This window comes from Staurois parvus, unplaced genomic scaffold (genome assembly GCF_062004578.1).
Source record: "Staurois parvus isolate SC_StPar_1 unplaced genomic scaffold, SC_StPar_1.0 ptg000154l, whole genome shotgun sequence".
NCBI lineage: Eukaryota > Metazoa > Chordata > Amphibia > Anura > Ranidae > Staurois > Staurois parvus.
In genome coordinates, this window is record NW_028317950.1 from 24,472,287 (window position 1) to 24,493,040 (window position 20,754).

At 41.3% G+C, this 20,754-nt stretch overlaps 1 protein-coding gene and 1 non-coding gene across 8 annotated transcripts in view; both read right to left on the reverse strand.

The window, feature by feature from the left end:
* RALGPS1 (Ral GEF with PH domain and SH3 binding motif 1) overlaps window positions 1-20,754 on the reverse strand; it is a 577,572-nt gene that overhangs the window by 62,972 nt on the left and 493,846 nt on the right. The gene's annotated exons all lie outside the window — the stretch shown is intronic.
* On the reverse strand, window positions 1,827-1,933 carry LOC149463679 (U6 spliceosomal RNA). Its single transcript, XR_016312441.1, has one exon. It is a non-coding gene; the product is annotated as a U6 spliceosomal RNA (small nuclear RNA).

Sequence of the window (20,754 nt, forward strand, 5' to 3'; positions counted from 1 at the left end):
CTGTGTATGTACCATTTTGCTGTGGGCATGCAGGCTGCAGTGAGCTCAGACAGAGGATACAACCAGTTGACTTCCAGCCTAAATGTTTACAAGCTCAGCCACACAGCCATTAAGGAAATACACACATTGACAGCCCAGGAGATTCAGTTGTATACAATGCCAGCATGAAGTATAGACACATTCCACATTTAGGTTGCTTTTTTGTTGCACATTTGTACTGCTTGACTGACATGTACCTTGTACCTGACATGTAAGTGAACCTGTCATCTACATCTGTGTCACTTCATGAAAATGGAGAGGCAATGACCCCAAATGAACTGGCACAGTGACACCGTGTTTGAGGTTCTGTTTGGTCAACTAAAACCCACGTCATGATCTCATTGTATTACTGAACGCCAAGCACCAGAGTCAGCGACACCTCGTCCAAGCCAGGAATCTTAGAAAACACACAAAAATCACTTTGTTTCTTTTCAGGAACATTAAAATGTAGCTTCAGGATAGATCTGCAGAGGAAACCCACAGGCTAAGAAGCTGTACAGAGCAAAGCACTTAAAGAGAACCAGTCACCACTGCGCTTAGAGCTTTAACTCTTAGCTTAGTATACCTGTGTTGGTCATACTGATAGTGTTACTAAACCCAGGGCCCTCCATTCACTATATTTGGTCGCTCAACACAGAACATGGAAATGCAATTATTTTAGTAAACATAAATAGATAAATACCTTTTCTCATCAGCAGTATATTGCAGTCTTGTGACTTCTATCATTGTCAGGCTGAGCACTGGTTAAAGCTTGAAGGAGGAGTTTCCATTTGCTGCTGACTGTCCTATGAGGCTGCATGACCTCTGACCCTCTGTTTGGACAGTGCTGATTGGCCCTGTGCTGATCACATGCACCCTCCCCCCCAAAAAAACTCTCTAGCAATACACACTAAACAGAGCATGTGCAGAGTACCTTCTAGGGCTCTGTACTAGGGCAGATGGATTGGGCACTGTGAAAGAAGGGGAGGATAAGAGAACACAGGATCAAACAGCCTTTTTACACAATGTGGAGGATTAACCCCTTAGGTCCACAGCGAGTATAACAAACATGCTTTACTGCATATACAGACTGATCTTTGATTTTACTGTTGTGGGTTTGGTAACACTTTAAAGATGAAGCTTAGAAAAAAAAGTGTTTTGGGGCATACAGCACCAGTGTAATAATGCACCTCTAATGATGTCTATTCCATATTCTACTGGCTCCTTGTTACCATGATAATCCACCTCTCAGTGATGCCAGAGACTCCCCACAGTTGTAAACTTCTGGAGCTGTGGAGGTTAAAAGCAGCGGCTGTGATTGTGAAGGACTTGTGCTGCTCATCTTCCCAAACATGTCTCCTCATCCATTCACAAAACTCCTAGCATTCTTCTCCCAGTATGCTACATGTTCTGTGAATGAGCAAAGGAGATTTTTTTTTTTGTTAAATAACTTTTATCAAACATTATCTAGAAACAGGTTACAGGTGTACAGATTACAAAGCCATACAAAACATAAAAAATGTGAGTGAAAGGCAAAGATCAGAAACAACACATTGCCCAATCAACTTCACTATTCATCACAGAAAAATAAAAAATCAAAGAATCGCATAAGCAAACATTCCATGTAACAGCACAGTCAACCTGCAGACTCCATGAACGCCGTGGGGGCCTTAGACATGAAAATGTAAGTAACAGAGCAATATGCAAATGAAATAATGTTTACTAAATGGAACAAGGAATGAGCCCTGAAAATATAAGAATGGTCCAATGGGTTCAGACATGGTCAAGCAATTGTAATGGGTAACGAAAAAAATATGGAACACTTCACGAATTTGAGTGTCATCCTTGCACAGAGTCCATGCTAATCTTCTCTGTATCATTACACTTTTAGTATATGTCCTGCCGAAGTCTGGACAGCAGAGGAGATTTGGCATGTATCTACCTCTCCTCCATTCACAGAGTATGTTGTATTGTTGGAGAAGATTACTAGGAGTTTTGTGAATGGATACATTTTTACTGTGTATTTTCAGTAAAAGTATTTCTATAATGTGAAATCTACTTGCTTGATCCATATTTTTTTTGGTATACATTCTTTATTTAAAGTAGATCAGTACACAATACTATAAAGTAAAAACAGTAGCCATTCAAAATTTGTTCCATAACAATACAGTGCATGTTCCATTCCAATATTCCACAATGCTGCTTCTAGTGGACAGTTTTATATCAGTGAATAAAGTTAGCATCTTGGCTTAAAGTAAATCTTTCACAAATCTGGACAATGCAAACTCAGTATATGATGAACACATACACAAGTGGAGGTCAGCTTCAGTAAAAACTGCATGTCATATTGATCAGTAGTTCCAGAGATGTGAGCAACTGAGACTATAAACCAACCTCTACTCTTTCAGTAAAACATGATCTTGGCTCCACCTCCTGATCTTCCCATTGGTCCTCTAATGGACTGAGTGGCCTTGCTAACCAGTAAGTGTTTTTCACACACAAGCAATAAATCAATACTGCTGGACCGATCAGAAAATTTTATAGGCAGGATAGGTTATTTTTTTCAATTTAAAGATAACAAAAACAAACAATTCATATTGTGCATAACACTGCATGCACTAATATACTGCATAACTCTCCACATTTGTGCTGACAGGCTTAAAGGTGCTTGATTTGAAGCATGCATGTTGGAGAGGGGGAAAATGTCCCAGTTTGGGATTTTGGCTGTAAATCAGAACTTACATATGGCATGCTCTCAGGAATAGGGCTTCCATTTTTGCAATGATAGGTTTACTTTCATCATCTACTCAATGATTTCAATGACTGCTTAAAGAGCTCTTGAAACCTTTCTAGTGTCAGACCCCAAAAATTATTCCAGTCTGTGGCATGGCCTTCCCAATCAGTCTGCTTCCTTCTGCATTTTTAATATGAGGTCAAGCAGAACGGCAGAGACAGACAATTCTGTCATAATGCTGACAGCTAGCCAGCCTAAAGGCCTGAGGCAGCTGTGAGCACCTGGAAAATGTTCCAGCTTGGCTAATACAAAAATAAAAATTTCTGGAGTACTGCCGGGCTGGGCCTATAATGAAAACCATGTGATTTATGATGGGCCCGGAGCACCTATCACCACTTGTTACACCGAATGAAGTGTCAGTCTTTGTTTTTCCAAAGAGTTTATTGTCTGTTGAGCTTTGTGGGGGTCAGCTGAGATTTGACGTGATGAATGGTCTTTTTGTAGGAAAATTACCACAAAGTCATGTCAAACGTTTACAGAAAACTTAACCTTCAGAGAGTAGGCCTCCACTCTTATAAAAGTAATCCTGTTTGTTGAGTGCCAGGCTTATGTAAGTGTCAGTAGATGTCATATTGATGATATCATAGAGGTCAAGAAGTGGCTAACATTCACCCGACGATCCAAAACTTAAAATGCCTGCATGTTAGGTCATCTGGAAATACAGATGATTTAAAATTCTGATTTTATGCAATAAAGACAGAAATCTTATATTTGTAGTAATTAACCAAAATGGGAACAAAAGGCAGGTTAACCGATATCTGATCATCTTCAATGAGGATACAACAGGTGTGCTACATTGAACTGCTATTTTTGATTCAGAATACTGAAGGCATCTGACACAAACTGTGCAGCCAGTGCCTTGGCATCTGTTAGGTGATCAGTTTTCTGGCATTTGTAATGTGACTCAGTGCAAACACTATGTAGTATGGCTTTTAATTTTAATAAGGTTTATTGATGACAATCTATTCTAAGAGAAATACATATGGCTGGCCTTGCTGACCTGCTTCTGGTATTGTCTGTTGCCTGGCTGTGTCTGACCTCAATATATTTTTATTGCTGACTAAGAACAATGTAGTTCGTTAAATCTGAACAACTCCTGGTCTGCATACTTCCAGATGCCATATTAATTACTCAAAAAGTATTGAAGCCTTTGAATCATTATGAAAGCCAGGAAACCAGAACTTTCACCCTGGCCCTCAAGGCTTACCCAAATTGTGCACTGAGCTGCGCATGCATGGCTCAGTGTACAACCTCTAGAAAATTTTTAGCAGGCAGGTAAGAAACATTAATTGCAGAAGAGATATACAGTCTCTCCTGAAACAAAATATACTTGCTGCAATGTTTTCCCTACCTAGATTAGCTCTGCTTTAAAGCTGCACTTAAAAAATAATTCTTGCAGCAGGGCTCTTCCAAATTGCAAGGGTTACATGCGCATTTCGTCAAGGGGTGATAAATGAAATGAAGTACTTACCTTATTCCTCCCTCCCCTAGCAGCAAGTGCTATCCTCCACTCCCCAGTGCTCCTGGGATGTAGGTTGGCCCTCTGTGCCCTGACAAACACTACAGGACGGACGTCTGGCATTGTATATGAAGACATCTTAGAGCTGTGATTGGTTGACAGTGAACGAGAGCAGATTCATGGGATGGGTCTAACAGCAGAGAGGAGCCTGCGGGAGCGAGAAATAAGTTACCCAATTCATCACCCTCTAGACCAGGGGTGCTCAACCTTCTGAAGAGCAAAGGCCACTTAAGTGATCTGGTAACTGGTCACAGGCCACAATGAAAAGAAATGGTTCAGAATTTCAAATGTTTTATTTTGAATAGCATAATGAACATTTTCCTTCTGCTGCTGCTGAATGGTGGCTGAAGGTAGAGGAGGAGAAGCTGGCTTTCAGCAGTTGCAGGAGTTAAATGGAGAGGATCAGTTCCTGTATATGGCTCCCCCACCACCTGTCTATGTGTGATAGGGAGGCCACACAAGCTCTCTGGATCATGGGGTGGGATTGCCATTGAGTCATGATGCTACACCAGTGGTTGGGGGGGATTTTGGTAAAAAAACATCTCAATATCCCCCAAACCGCAAATGTAAATGAGCCCTTATTGTCCTGAGCCCTCATAAGGCTGCTTTCACACTGCAGCACAGTGCACCTGTGGCTTTCCTATGGATTAGCTATGCTTTGTCAAAGATTTCTATTATATCTTGCGAGTGTGGTGCACTTTCAGAAAGCACACCAAACCCACAGAATATAATAGAAGTCTATGGTTCAGCGGAAACCAGCGGGAAGGCCGCAGGTGCACTGCACTCACGGATCAGTATGAAAGCAGCTAATAGTACACCCTTTTATACAGTCATGGCCAAAAATATTGGCACCCCTGCATTTCTGTCACAAAGCACACAGTTGTATTATGTGCCTGAAGATCAGCTTGAATTTGTCTGGAAGTTGATCAAGGTTCTTTATCCACCATTTGAACAATCTTTTGTTGCAATCTTTGATCAATTTTTCTCTTTCATCCATCTGTAAACTTCTTGACAATGTTGCACACAGTAGACACAGGAACAATAACCACTTTTCTCCACCCTATAGTAGTTTTACTGCTACAGGGCAGCATTTCTGTGCAAAATCAAGCAAATAAATGTCATTTTGCACTTGCACCACATGGGGGAGTGTGTGCCACTGAAGAAAATCTTCAGCTGTGAACTGTCACAGCACAAAACAATCTGCAAGTCTCAGCAAGCAGTTGCTCTCCGGCATCTGCAGATCATTATTGGTCAGGGAGGAAGAACAGAGCTATGACTATGACTATGTTTACATAGCACTGTTGTGACAGGGGAAAGTCATGAATCATTTCTCTCTGCAGAGCTGAGAACATGATCCATCACTTCCCCTAGTAAAAGTACCACCTAGCCTACACCAAGCACATAGCTAGGCACACACTTAACCCTTTGATCACCCTAGATGTTAACTCCTTCCCAGCCAGTGTCACTAGTACAGTGTCAGTGCATATTTTTAGCACAGATTAATGTATCAGTGTCACTGGTTCCCACAAAGTGTCAGTTAGTGTATAAATGTCCGGCTCAATATTGCTGTACCACTATAAGAAGTCGTTGATCGCCGCCATTACTAGTTTAAAAAAAATATATATATAAATTCCAGTATATGTACCATAGTTTGTAGACACTATGCAACTTTTGCGCAAACTAATACATATACAATTATTGGGATTTTTTTTACCAAGAATATGTAGCAGAATATTTTGGTCTAAATTTATGAACATTTGTAATTTGATTTTTACATTTTTTTTTTTGGATATGTTTTATAGTATAAAATAGAAAACATTGTTTTTTATTTTAAATTGTCAGTCTTTTTTTGTTTATAGCGCAAAAAATAAAAACCGCAGAGGTGATAAAATACCACCAACAGAAAGCTCTATTTGTGGGGAAAAAAGGTCATAAATATAATTTGGGTACAGCATTGCATGACCACATAATTGTCAGTTAAAGTAAGGCAGTGCTGTATTGCAAAAAATGGCCTGGTCAGGAAGGGGGGTAAATCTTATGCAGGACAAGTGGTTAAGGTCTCTGGAGATGGACTTGTATCCTTGAGATTGTCCCGTGCTTTTCCACAATGTTTGTTCTCAAATGCTCAGATAATTCTTTGCTGCTCTTTCACATCCATGTGGCACACAGGAGCACACAACAGAAAGGTTGAGTAAATTTTTCACCATTTTAACTGGTTCCTGATGTGATTTCTATATTGTTAGCGTCTGTTAATTGATACAGGTGAGTTTAATTACAAATTACAGGACCTTCATAAACTTGGAATGCATTTATTTCTTACAATTTTGAGAAGATGGCAATAATTTTGTCCAGGGCTTTTTTTCCAATTTTCTCAGATTAGGTGCAGGTACTCCCCCCCCCCCTTCTGAGTGATCCCTTGTCTCTGACCCCTACCCACCTCAGAGCATCATCCTTTGATTCCACCCCCTACCCACTTCCCAGTACTGCCCCTTCTAGAGAATACAGAACAAGTATCATTTTGTGATAAGTAATTTTTATGAAATTTGTTAATAGCAAGAAATGCAGTAAAAGAGATCCCCTGCAGCCAGCAACAATAGACCCCCCATCAGCAATATATCCCCCAGCAACAATAGATCCCCCAAAAAAACAATAGCCGCCCCAGCTACAACAGTCCCCTTCATAACAAAATTACCCCTTGAAACAATAGATCCACCTCAGCAACAATAGAGCACCGCTAGCAACAATAGATGTCCCAGCAGCCAGCAATAATAGACCCCCCTAGCAACAACTGACCCCCCCCCCGCAACAACAGATTCCAATCTAGCAACACTAGACCCCCCCGCAACAATAGATCCCCCAGTAGCCAGCAGTTCAACACACCTTGCCATTACATACATTCAGTGCTGTAGGTGCCGGAACGGAGTTCCCCCACTGAAAAAAAAGTCCTGATTTTGTCCAGTCCATTTTTGGGGTTTTTCGTGCAATGTGTTAGATTTGGCTTTTTGTTTCTCCAATTTTTTGTGTCATACCAATACAAAGAAAAGAAATAAACATGAGAATGCCTAAACATTTGTAATTGCAACAATTTTCTGGACAAAGCGGTGCATTATCTGACAGAAATGCAGGGGTGCCAATAATTTTGGCCATGACTGTAGGTGCTAATATGCCCATTGCAAAAGCACAGTGTATATGTTGTTTAATGCACTGACCTTCTTTTCCTCTTCCAGCTGGAATTGCTCTTCAGATTGTTAGAAAGGTCCTAGGTGAAGTGCACTTGGTACTATTCCGCCTGGGACAGGAGCTGGAGCTACAGAGGAAGCATCAGCCTATGTGGCTCCTGATTCCTCCGCTGCTGGCGCCGGCTCCGGCTTGATGAACTCTGATGTTCTGGAATGGCGGGTCGGTAAGCCCAGATCACGATCACTGGGTTTCTACCCCGTGGCATGTGCTTCCCTGGTTTGAGGTAGAGGGCCACATCAGAGGCCTTCGAGGGCTGCAGATTGAGCAGCCCTACCCTGGACTAAAAAAAGTAAATAACCCTTCCAGTGGAGGGGAGGGGGTGTATCGCAAGGTGAGTTTTTACTATGCCTGGAGTTCTGCTTTACAGCTTGGGGGTTAAATGCTGATTTAAAAGGGCAGTTAAAAGAAAAGTCAAATATTCAAATGCTGGTTTTCTGCAACTGTTGTAGTTTGAACATATTTTCTGCATTTTGGCGAGATAAAAGTATTATAAACTGCACTCAGTCCAGTTTCCACAACAGATTGAGGACCCTTGAGAAAGGGATGATTTTCCTAATGATGTCATGACAGATGGCGCTTTTATTTAACAAGTTAACATCTTAAAACAGCAGAGCAGCTTGTAGGCTTGTAAACAATCCTTTAAATTAACAATTTCCAGCCATCAGACGGACAAGCGGCTGTGTGTCAGAGGATGCTCAGGGTTGGTGTCAGGAAGATGCTCGCCATAGTGCACAGCAGTGGAGGCGCAGATATGCGAGGGCCCGTTCTGCTACACAGTCATATGCATTTGCAATCGCGCGTGCGCACACGCGACAGCCTGTTGCTAATGTTGGCACCAATCAGACTATTTAAACCCAGCAGCACTATTAGCCTGTGCTGTCTGATCTGCAGCTCCCTTCCTGTATTCCTGTTCCTGTGAGTGATTATCTGTGATTGACCCCAGCCTGTTTCTTGGACTCTGCCTTCTGAGTCTGCTTGATCTGCTCCCACCATCACTGACCCTGGCTTGTGACCTGACTATTCTTCTGCCTACCGTTCATGTCTGATCCGCTTATCTGTTACCAACCTGGCTTGTCTGACCCTGTATATAGTCTGCTACCAGCCTGCTTCATTGCCTGCCTGCCTGCTCTGCTACCAGCCTGCTGCATTGCCTGCCTGCTCTGCTACCAGTGACGTCTGTCTGCTGCCAGCAGTCCAGCCATCCCATCTGCCAGCGAAGTGCCAGCAATTCCCACAAAGACTACAGGACTGACCAGGCACTCACACCCCGCTGTGCTCTTGTGGTTGCTCTTCCACCTTCAGTGGCCCTCGAGCTGGAGCTGTACAATAGGCCTTCCTACGCCGTCAGGCTCACAAGTAAGGTAGGTGACAGTTGGATCCAATTCAGAGCAAGAATCTCTGTAGCTGAACATTGGCAAAGGTCAATATACAGTGGGGATCGAAAGTTTGGGCACCCCAGCTAAAAATTTGTATTAATGTGCATAAAGAAGCCAAGGAAAGATGGAAAAATCTCCAAAAGGCATCAAATTACAGATTAGACATTCTTATAATATGTCAAGAAAAGTTAGATTTTATTTCCATTTACACTTTCAAAATAACAGAAAACAAAAAAATGGCGTCTGCAAAAGTTTGGGCACCCTGCAGAATTTATAGCATGCACTGCCCCCTTTGCAAAGCTGGGACCTGCCAGTGTCATGGATTGTTCTCAATCATCGTCTGGGAAGACCACATAATGTCAATCTCAAAGGTTTTAAATGCCCAGACTTATCTGACCTTGCCCCAACAATCAGCACCATGGGTTCTTCTAAGCAGTTGTCTAGAAAACTGAAAATAGTTGACGCTCACAAAGCTGGAGAAGGCTATAAGAAGATAGCAAAGCGTTTTCAGATGTCAATATCCTCTGTTCGGAATGTAATTAAGAAATGGCAGTCATCAGGAACAGTGGAAGTTAAAGCAAGATCTGGAAGACCAAGAAAAATATCAGACAGAACAGCTCGCAGGATTGTGAGAAAAACAATTCAAAACCCACGTTTGATTGCACGATCCCTCCAGAAAGATCTGGCAGACACTGGAGTTGTGGTACACTATTCCACTATAAAGAGATACTTGTACAAATATGGTCTTCATGGAAGAGTCATCAGAAGAAAACCTCTTCTACGTCCTCACCACAAAAATCATCGTTTGAACTTTGCAAATGAACATATAGACAAGCCTGATGCATTTTGGAAACAAGTTCTGTGGACCGATGAGGTTAAAATTGAACTTTTTGGCCGGAATGAGCAAAGGTACGTTTGGAGAAGAAGGGGCACAGAATTTAATGAAAAGAACCTCTGTCCAACTGTTAAGCATGGAGTTGGATCAATCATGCTTTGGGGTTGTGTTGCAGCCAGTGGCACAGGGAACATCTCACGAGTAGAAGGAAAAATGGATTCAATAAAATTTCAGCAAATTTTGGATGGTAACTTGATGCCATCTGTGAAAAAGCTGAAGTTAAAGATAGGATGGCTTCTACAAATGGATAATGATCCTAAACACACCTCGAAATCCAAGGGGGATTACATCAAGAGGCGTAAACTGAAGGTTTTGCCATGGCCTTCACAATCTCCTGACCTCAACATAATTGAAAATCTATGGATAGACCTTAAAAGAGCAGTGCGTGACAGACAGCCCAGAAATCTCAAAGAACTGGAAGACTTTTGTAAGGAAGAATGGGCAAAGATACCTCAAACAAGAATTGAAAGACTCTTGGCTGGCTACAAAAAGTGTTTACAAGCTGTGATACTTGCCAAAGGGGGCAGTACAAGATATTAACTCTGCAGGGTGCCCAAACTTTTGCAGACGCCATTTTTTTGTTTTCTGTTATTTTGAAAGTGTAAATGATGGAAATAAAATCTAACTTTTGTTGACATATTATAAGAATGTCTAATCTGTAATTTGATGCCTTTTGGAGATTTTTCCATCTTTCCTTGGCTTCTTTATGCACATTAATACAAATTTTTAGCTGGGGTGCCCAAACTTTCGATCCCCACTGTAGCTGATGGAAAATATATTTTTTTCTATCCTAAATGGTTAGCACTTCCGCCTGGCAGTACTAGGGTCCTCGGTTCAAATCCCAACCACGGCATCACCTGCCTGGAGTTTGCATGTTCTCCCTGTGCCTGCGTGGGTTTCCTCAGGGTACTCCGGTTTCCTCCCACAATTCCAAAGACATGCTGGTAGGTTAATTGGCTCCTGTCTAAATTGGCCCTAGTATGTGTATGTATGAATGTAAGTTAGGGACTTTAGATTGTACACCCCTTGAGGGTTAGGGACTGATGTGAATGTATAATATATATGTAAAGCGCTGCGTAAATTGAGAGCGCTATATAAGTACCTGAAATAAATAAATAATATTTTTTTTCTATCCTGACATGACTTTGCCACTGAAAAAAGGTCTACCGACTCATTTAGGACAAACAAGTTATCAGTGTGAGCTCTGCCTCCCAAGAGTCTGTCACCACACTTTCATTTTAACAATGTGGCAGGACATCAATTTACTGCTCTTTTTATGAGGGGGTGAGCAAAACCTTGGATAGAGGGGTGGCGGTGGACATGGTATACTTGGACAGAGGGGTGGCAGTGCACGTGGTATACTTGGACAGAGGGGTGGCGGTGCACGTGGTATACTTGGACAGAGTGGTGGCGGTGCACGTGGTATACTTGGATATTGCAAACGCGTTTGACACAGTTCCCCACACACTGCTAATGTGTAAGGTAAAGTCTACAGGCTTGGAAAAATCTGTTTGTAAATGGATAGAGAACTGACTAAAAGATGGTATTCAAAGAGTAGCGGTTAATGATTCATACTCTGAATGGTCTGGGGTCATCAGAGGTGTACCCCAGGGTTCAGTGTTGGGACCCTTACTTTTTAATATATTTATAAACGATATAGGGTCTGAGATTAAAGGTACCATTTCAGTCTTTGGAGATGACACCAAGCTGTGCAGTGGATAAACGTCCATACAGGATGTCTTCAACTTACAAGCCGAACTCAATGCACCGTTTAATTGGGCAAATATATGTCAAATGAGGTTTAATGTTGATAAATACAAGGTTCTGCACTTGGGGGCTAAGAATCTGCATGCATCATACATACTGGGGGGGTACAAATGGGGGAATCAATGGTGGAGAAGGATCTGGGGGTTCTGGTAGATCACAAGCTTAATAATAGCATGCAATGCCAAGCTGCGATTTCTAAAGCGAGCAAAATCCTCTCTTGTATTAAAAGAGGTATAGAATCCAGAGAGAGAGATATCATATTAGCCCTGTACAAATCATTAGTAAGACCTCATCTGGAATATGCAGTTCAGTTTTGGGCACCAATTCACAAAAAGAACATTGGGGAACTAGAGAAAGTACAGAGAAGGGCAACCAAACTGATAAGAGGCATGGAGGAGATCAGCTATGAGGAAAGATTAAAGGAACTGAATGTATTCTCTCTTGAGAAGAGGAGATTAAGGGGGGATACGGTCAACATGTAAAAAAATGTTTCTTCACAGCGAGAGCTGTGAAAATGTGGAATAGACTCCCTCAAGAGTTGGTTCTGGCCAGCTCAGTGGATTGCTTCAAAAAAGGCCTGGATTCTTTCTTAGATACAAAGAATATAACTGGATACTAACATTTTTAGGTAAAGAATATCCGATTGCCTCTCGGGGGATCAGGAAGGAATTTTTTTCCCAGCAGGAGCAAATTGGATCGTGCTTTGTTGCGTTTTTTTTCCTTCCTCTGGATCAACTGTGGGTATAGGATAACTTTTTTTTTTTTTACTATGGTTGAACTGGATGGACTTTTGTCTTTTTTCAGCCAGATTAACTATGTAACTATATGCTCTGTTGTGTTAACATTGTGCTTGGCTCCCTCCACTACCTATTTTTCCTCTCCTAAAATACTCTGCATTGCTGGATAACTCTGCTCCTTCCTCTGTCGAAGTCTCATCTCCTAAATTACTCTGCACTGATGAAGTAGTGCTTTGCACCATTTGCTAACTCTCTGCTGCTGAAATTCTCTATGCTACTGGAGGACTCTGCTGCTTCTACTATCCAACTCTCCACTCCTATAATTCTCTGCACTGCTGGAGGACTCTGCTCCCTCTGCTATTCCTGAAATACTCAACACTGCTGGAGGACTCTGCTCCTTCTGCTGTCTAACTGTCCTCTCCTGAAATATTATACACCGCTGGAGGACTCTGCTCCTTCCAACATCTAACTCTCCTCTTCTGAAATATTCTGCCATGCTGGAGGACTCTGCTCCCTCTACTATCTAACATGTATCTCCTGAAATACTATACACTGCTGGAGGACTCTGCTCCTTCCAACACCTAACTCTCCTCTCCTGAAATATTCTGCCCTGCTAGATGGCTCGGCTCCCTCTGCTATCTAACATTTCTCTCCTGAAATACTATACACTGCTGGAGGACTCTGCTCCTTCCAACATCTAATTCTCCTCTTCTGAAATATTCTGCCCTGCTGGAGGAATCTGCTTTTTCTACTAACTCTCCTGAAATACTCTGCACTGCCGGAGGAATGTGCTCCAATATTCCTTTCTCTTGAACAGCTTCATGTAGATGTTGATAAACTTGCTCAGAACTATTTTTACATCATGACCACATCGACCTGCAATCCCACATTTAGAAAACACACATAAATCCAGACTAAAGAACAGTTATGCAATATGTTTTCAATCAAAGGCAATCACAGCCTGATAATAACATGTCTGTTTGCGAATCCTTACAGAATGCAGAGTATAAATCATTAAAGAGGTAAGTAAGAAGTTCACATTAAACAGTGTAGCTGTTTACATGCTTTAAAATAGAACCGTCTTATAGCTGCCAATGGCCAAATGCAATAACTCTCAGGTTAATTACGCATCATCCTTCCACAATCTGCGGAAGCGCTGCTTCAATGTATTCTTTATATTGGAAACACCTTCACCTGAAGGCTGGATTCACACTTTAGCTGTCTCTGGTCATTTTGCAGGCTTTTGCTACAGCTGGGCACCATGAGAGATGCAGACGTAGTATACACACCTCTGAAATGTCAAGATCCGCCAGCTACATCTAACGTCCATGGCATCCAGTTGCTTCTCACATGTGTTACACATTTGCATTTGGTGATCCTCATCCACTTACACTGTTTATGAATTTTGAAGTGAGTAATGAATTTGTAAATATGCATAATGTAAGTCATTTAAATCTAGCTAGCATCCAGGGAACATACAGGACCTCTCAGGCAGTGGCACAGCTGTGCCGATGTTCATGAAGGGGATGTTTTATCGGAGGCAGACAGAAAATGAAAAAACCCACAGCGATCCTGCGTTGTCTACTGGGCAGAGAAACCCTGTGTTAAATACTTAACAACTGAGTGTCAAACAGCAGTTTGACTGTTTATCACTAACCATGGCAACTAGCTCAACAGATTGTGCAATTTCATAGCCAGATAAGTGTTTACATGGAAAATGGTTTTGTTTTAAATAGTGAACGTGTTATGAGGGTGACATCATGCAATCACTCACCCTCTATTTGCAACTGCCAAACTGTTCAAACTTTCATGGAAAAGTCACCAAAACTCTTAAACAAATTTCCATGAAGTTAAAGGGAAATTCCACCTTTAACCTCAGTAACCGTCAGGTGTGCACAGCCTCAGTGACAGTTAACAAGCAGTTGGTATACCTACCTCTTAAAAGGCAACTTGCACTTTAAAAAATGATTTTACTTTCCCATAAAATGTCCTTACAACTTTGCCCTTACCCCCTAAGTGGGTCTACTCCACTCTATCCAGCCAAATAATTATACTCACCAAGACCTTGCTCCAAGGCCACCTTTACATCCCTCTGTTGGCATTTTGATCTGACGTTTGTGCATGTGCAGTTCAGTCTTATAGGATTCTATGAGACTGGTAGATGGATTGGCTCTTATTTTTCTAGCTCCATTTAAGCCCATGGGGCTGATCTGCACAGGTGCATATGTTGGATTAAGAAGCTAAAAGAGACATTGGGCTGTGGAGTGGGATCTAGATAATTAGTGATCTGAGGTGGGAAGGGGTATGGGAAGCTAGTTAAACCTACTTAGATTGGTGGGGGCAAAAGGGGAGGGAAAGTTTGTGGGAATGCTTCCTTACCCCTTGTGCCATAAATCCAAAAAAAACCCCAGACAGTATCACAATGGTAGTGGGCATTTTGAAAGACAGAAGAAGGAAAAGTGGGAGGAATGGAAGGTGAAAAAACAAAGTCAAATAATTAGAGTTATTAAATTGGGGAAGTAGTATGGTGGCTAGAAGACTAACCTGTAGCCTTACAGATTTGGGCTCTTGGGTTTTGTTCACACCAGTGATGCTGTTTTGCACGGTATTTTTATGACCTGTCTTTGCAGCATTTTCTCCTGGTGCTCCAGCGTCCTCTGCCAATCCAAAAGCATACTGGTCACATTATTGGACTCCACACAGAATTCTCCCTACTGTGTGTGTATGACTATATAATGTCAGTGGGGATATTAAACCAGAAGCTCCAAGGAGCAGGGATTGATGTGAATTAATTGACAACTGTTAAAAAGTGCTGCAGTGGGCATTACATAAAATAAATTAATAAATACTGGCAAGACTGATACTGTATTGATACCGCCTTTATTACTAAAGTCCAAATTAAAGAGGAACTAAAGTCCTCATCATTGTGGGTGGGCTCCTATCATAATGTGTCAGTATGCACAGTATGGGAGATTTTCCTTTACTTCCTGTCTGCAGAAGCTGTCACAGTGACAGCAAGTGATAGGAAATCTCTCCATTGGATGCTCACATAGCAGTAAATATTTTACTGGTGTTCTAATGCTTTTACATTTTATTAAAAAAAACAAACAAAAAAAAACCGATATACATGTTCAAGCACACTTATGCTGAATTCCTTTCAAAACTGAAGGCAGAATCCCAGCTGACAATTTCCCTACAAACGGATGAGAACAGCTATCTAGAACAGTAAAACTCTGTTAGGAGACCAGCACTAGGGAAAGCAATAATTCAGAAAGCCATTTGAACTTTTAAGAAAAAGAGAACGGAGACACTCAGCAGCAAAGAGGCTAATTTCAAGAAGGTTTCAAGACTGGCAAATACTGGCCGACATGTATTGCCAACACTTGCACTGCTTGCTAAGTAGGTGTGTTGAATGTCCTGTACAAAACACAAAGTAAACATGTTACAGGTTGGTCCTATAGAAGGCCAGATTTAGGATAAAGAATATCAGGCTGGCATTGATGGGTGTGAAAACTACAAGCCACTGACTAACCCAGTAGACCTCGAAAAAATGTGACAGACAGGGGCGGTCTGGATAGCAGATTTTTGCAGATATGTGAATTTTCACACAGAATAGGTTACTATGGCACTCAGCAAAATACGCGTTTATGTCTGTTACACAGAACCTTCATTTTACTCCAAAACAGAATGAGAACAAGAAAAGAATGCGTAAATGTACACTTCAGACAATCATGTTTAATTTGCAGGTACATCGAATTTCTCCTTTAATTAAATTGCTGGTCTTATTTAATTATTTGTTTTCCTGTCTGCTTGAAGTTTGTTTTTAGATTGTAAATAGTCTATAAATGTGCCTTTCCATCTTTTTTTTTTTGTATAGGTTGTCATTGGTGCTCTGCAAAACCTTAGACTGCTTTTTTCCAATTCTTAAGCCAGCCATAGATTGATTGAATCTCTACCTGTTGATCAGGGACCATCTGAGATTTGATCCATGGTTGTACCCAAGTCGATCCATTGATCGACTTGGGTACAACCAGCCTGCCATATTTTTTACATTCGATGACTGCCAGCGGCTATAGCTGCTATCAGTAATCATTGTGTTTTGACAGCCAGGAAAGCTCCATGCCTGCAGAACACAATAGCGGTGGAAGAGAGATTCCCCTATCAAAACTGACTGTTTTAATGGGGGAAATCAAGCAATTTTCTTTTCTGCAACCCATGGTGCTGTCTTCAGCACAAATTGGTAACTTCCTGAATAATTAGATCCAAACATGTATGGGACACCATAATGATACAAGATTAACAGGACATGTTAAAAAAAAGTTGTATTGCTCAGAGATAGATTTATTTAAACAAATGTATACATATATAGACCATGCAAGAAAGAGAGATGGATGGATTTGGGTACCAAAGGACGACTGCTGGGACTAAGCAAGCTGCCTTCTCCCCTAGTATAATTATGGCATACAAAGAAAAGCTGGTACTCCAAGGGTCTTGGCCACATCTCCTGCAGGATATTAAACAATTAATTACATCAAGAATTCAGAAGGGATCAAATCACGGCAGGTGACACCCCAATTCCTGCCCCGTACTTAGGTAACAGAAAACCTCTGTTATTAATTCTGTGGCTAACCACAATCTTGTTTTTAATAGATTTCACTGTTTAGCATCTCTACAGGTGTTTGAGGTTTTTAATAACTTCCATGGATTAGCACTCTTCTTTTACTTCACTGGGGTGCTGGGTTCTCTTGAAAAAGCACTGAAGAAAAACTTATAGTGCCAAAAAAAGTAAAAACTAAACATTTCAGAAACTTTGTCTCCACTTCTCACTGGTCACTATGTACTATGTAGGACTCTCATTCCCTTTCTCTGAACTTCATTCCTTGTACTTCCAGGTGCTCAACAACCCTCTGAGATTTTCAACACTCTCTCCAGACCTATCATCTCAGAAGATATATTCTTAATTCACACCTCTGTTCTGGTACAAGACTTTCACACACTTCTCCCCTCCTTACGCCATTGTCTATAACACAATTTCAGCTGCCAAATTTCTCTGTACGTGCATTAGAATATTGTGCTGATGTCACCTCTACGCTCCTACATACAAAGGTTGTCGACACTTTGGAAATCAAGATTAATAATCAAAATGGTACAAAACCAAAAAGAAAACATTTTTTATAATTCAGCTTACAAATCCTTAGACATGACAGCTGCATTAGTTTTCTTTTTTAGGCTTTTTTTCTTTTCTTTTCACCAAGTGATCTGGCCTGTAAGTCTGTTGTTTTTCAATAGAATAAGCTGTCATGCAAATGTCGCAGTTAGATGGTTGAGAAAAATTATTTACCACCAATAGGGGTGCTTACATTGATCAGCTTTTATTTATTCATGTAATACCTTTAATTCAAAAGGTAAAAAAAAACCCTGTGTACTGTAACTGATTATAAAGTATTAGTGTATCTATATCTGCTAGCACATGTAATACTCCCCTACCCCCGGATTAACAAATCTGTTATCCAAAGGCGCTCCTTCATTCAGTACGGGGGCGCTCTAATACAGGAGGTGTGTTACTGGCCAGATCACCAGGTGAAAATGGAGGGAAAAAGCCTAAAAAAAGAAAACAAATGCAGCCACCACATCTAACGATTGGTAAACTGCAATATATTACATTTTTAGTTTTGGGTACCACTTTAATCAACCAATCAAAACTGAAGGTATAAATTATGACAGTGGTATCTCACAGTACACATTTTGACTTCCTCTCCAGGAATCTCATTGGAACATTCTGCTATAAACTGGCCTAGGTTAAATTGTCTATCAATAGCATGCACAGCTATTTCAGGTATTTTAGTTGAAAAACAAGGAGGCATATTGGGGAATACTTCCAAATGCGCAAATGTCTTCTTCATTCCTAATCAGATGTGAACAATCACAATATTGTGCTGTTTTGCAGCATTTGGGTCCTGGGTTCAGATCCCAGTGGTGTGGGCAGGGAAGCTGGTATGTCCCCCCCCCCCCCAGGTTTCTGAGGGTGCTCTTATTTACTTGCTGTGCAATCTATAAATATTTATTACAGGTACTTATATAGCACCGTCAATTTACGCAGCGCTTTACATGTACGGTATATTGTACAGTCACATCAGTCCCTAATCCTCAAGGAGCATGCAATCTAAGGTTCCTAACTCACATCCATACATACACATACTAGGAACAATTTAGACAGGAGCCAATTACCCTACCAGCATGTCTTTGGAGTGTGGGAGGAAACTACGCAGGCACAGGGAGAACATGCAGACTCCAGGCAGGTAGTGCCGTGGTTGGGATTTGAACCAATGACCCTAGTACTGCCAGGCGGAAGTGCTAACCATTTACAATAAATGACATCAGTAGATAATTTTCATAATGTAAACCATATAAATTTTGTATATTGTTCTGTAGTTCTTTGAGCTGCCGTTAGCCTACCACAGCAGCTAATGTAGAAAAATCTTATTTAGCAAACTTCCAGAAGATATTTACACATGCCGCAGTGAACACTACCATTAACATTTTCACCTAAAGAAAGTCTTTCATTGGGATCTTTTTCTGCAACTTTATCTGCATGGGAATCATACGACTTTTTCATGTGTCCAGTTTGGCACTAAGTTTGCTGGCATGTAGCCCCCAAAAACAACAAGAGTTTTATAATCCATGCAATGGAGTCCACAACCGCAATATAAATGAACATGACAGCCTAGGGAGTTTAGACCATCCTGTGCTGTACTATGTTTTTCAATGACCGCTAAATTACAGCTTCAGAGCCAAACAACCACTTGTTCACAGGATGAGCCAAACCACTGATGTCGCTGGGTGGGTCCCCCCACCAATTCTGCTGGCAGAAAACTGAGGTTGAGAAACTGCAAGACTCAATTTTATCCGTCAGGTAATACTGTATTACTTAAATAATATGTATTAGAGCGTAACTAGAATGTACTTACTGTAAGAACCATTCTTCAGTCATTGTAATAGTAATGCGGCCAAATGTAGGCATTTGGTCAGCTGATCTGAGCTGAAAGGTTTCAGGTTAGCACCTAGAGTAGAGCCAGCCATTAATAATCTCTAAGCCTCTTTGTTCACATGGCCAAATGCAATATGTGTATATATACAGTTGGTATAGAAAAAAATTATTATTATTATTATTATTATACAGTATTTATAAAGCGCCAATAGTTCGCTCAGCGCTGTACATTACAAAGGGGGACAGAACATGTGATAGAACAATAACAATACAATGCAAAACATGAGGGGATTGAGGGCCCTGCTCTTTCGAGTTTACAATCTAGGAGGGAGGGGATGGTGGCACAGGAGGAGATAGCTGTGGGGGATGGAGTGGTAGGAAGAGTGGAGGAGGTCAGCAAGTTAGCAGGGGGTGGGGTAGGCTTCCCTGAAGAGATGGGTTTTCAGGGTGCGCCTAAAGGAGAGGAGAGTAGGTGATAATCTGATGGGTTGGGGCAGGGAGTTCCAGAGGATGGGTGACACCCTGGAGAAGTCCTGGAGGCGGGCATGGGAGGAGGAGACCAGGGAACTAGAGAGAAGGAGGTCTTGTGAGGAGCGGAGTGTGCGTGCTGGGTGGTACGTGGATATTAGGTCAGTGATGTAGTTCGGGGCAGTGTGGTGGAATCACCCCTCCTGTAAAATAATCACATTTTGTTGCTTTGCAGCCTGAAATGAAGACAGGCACCATTTTTGTTTTATCCAGCTATATTTACTCAGTGCAACTTATAACATCCAAATACAAAATATAACACCAATACGTCAGAAAAAAAATTACAAAATTAAAAAGGATCACCATATTGTGTCAGTATTTTGCTGAACCACCTTTTGCTTTAATTACAGCCTTAAGTCTGTTGGGATATGTCTCTACTAACTTTGCACATGTAGACATTGCAATATTTGCCCATCTTCTTTGCTGAACTGCTCAAGTTCAGTTAAATTTGATAGTGACCGTGTGTGGACTGCAGTCTTCAAGTCATTCCACAGATTGTCAATGGGGCTTAAGTCTGAGCTCTGACAAGGCCATGCAAGGACATTCACCTTTTTCTCCTTCAACCACTGTGTGGTCATTTCTGCTGTGTGCTTTAGGTTATTGTTATGTTGGAAGGTAAACCTTCTTCCCATTGACAACTTTCTGGCAGAGGGCAGCAGATTTTTCTCAAGATTTTGATGGTATTTTGCTCCATCCGTATTTCCTTCTATCCTGACAAGTGCTCCAGTCCCCGCTATAGAGAAACACCCCCATAACAGGATATTACCACCTCCATGCTTTACTGTTGGAATTATGTTATTGGATTTCTGCCAGACATATTGTTTAGTGTTGAGGCCAAATAATTCAATTTTAGTCTCATCTGATCATAACACCTTTTTCCATGTGGCCTCAG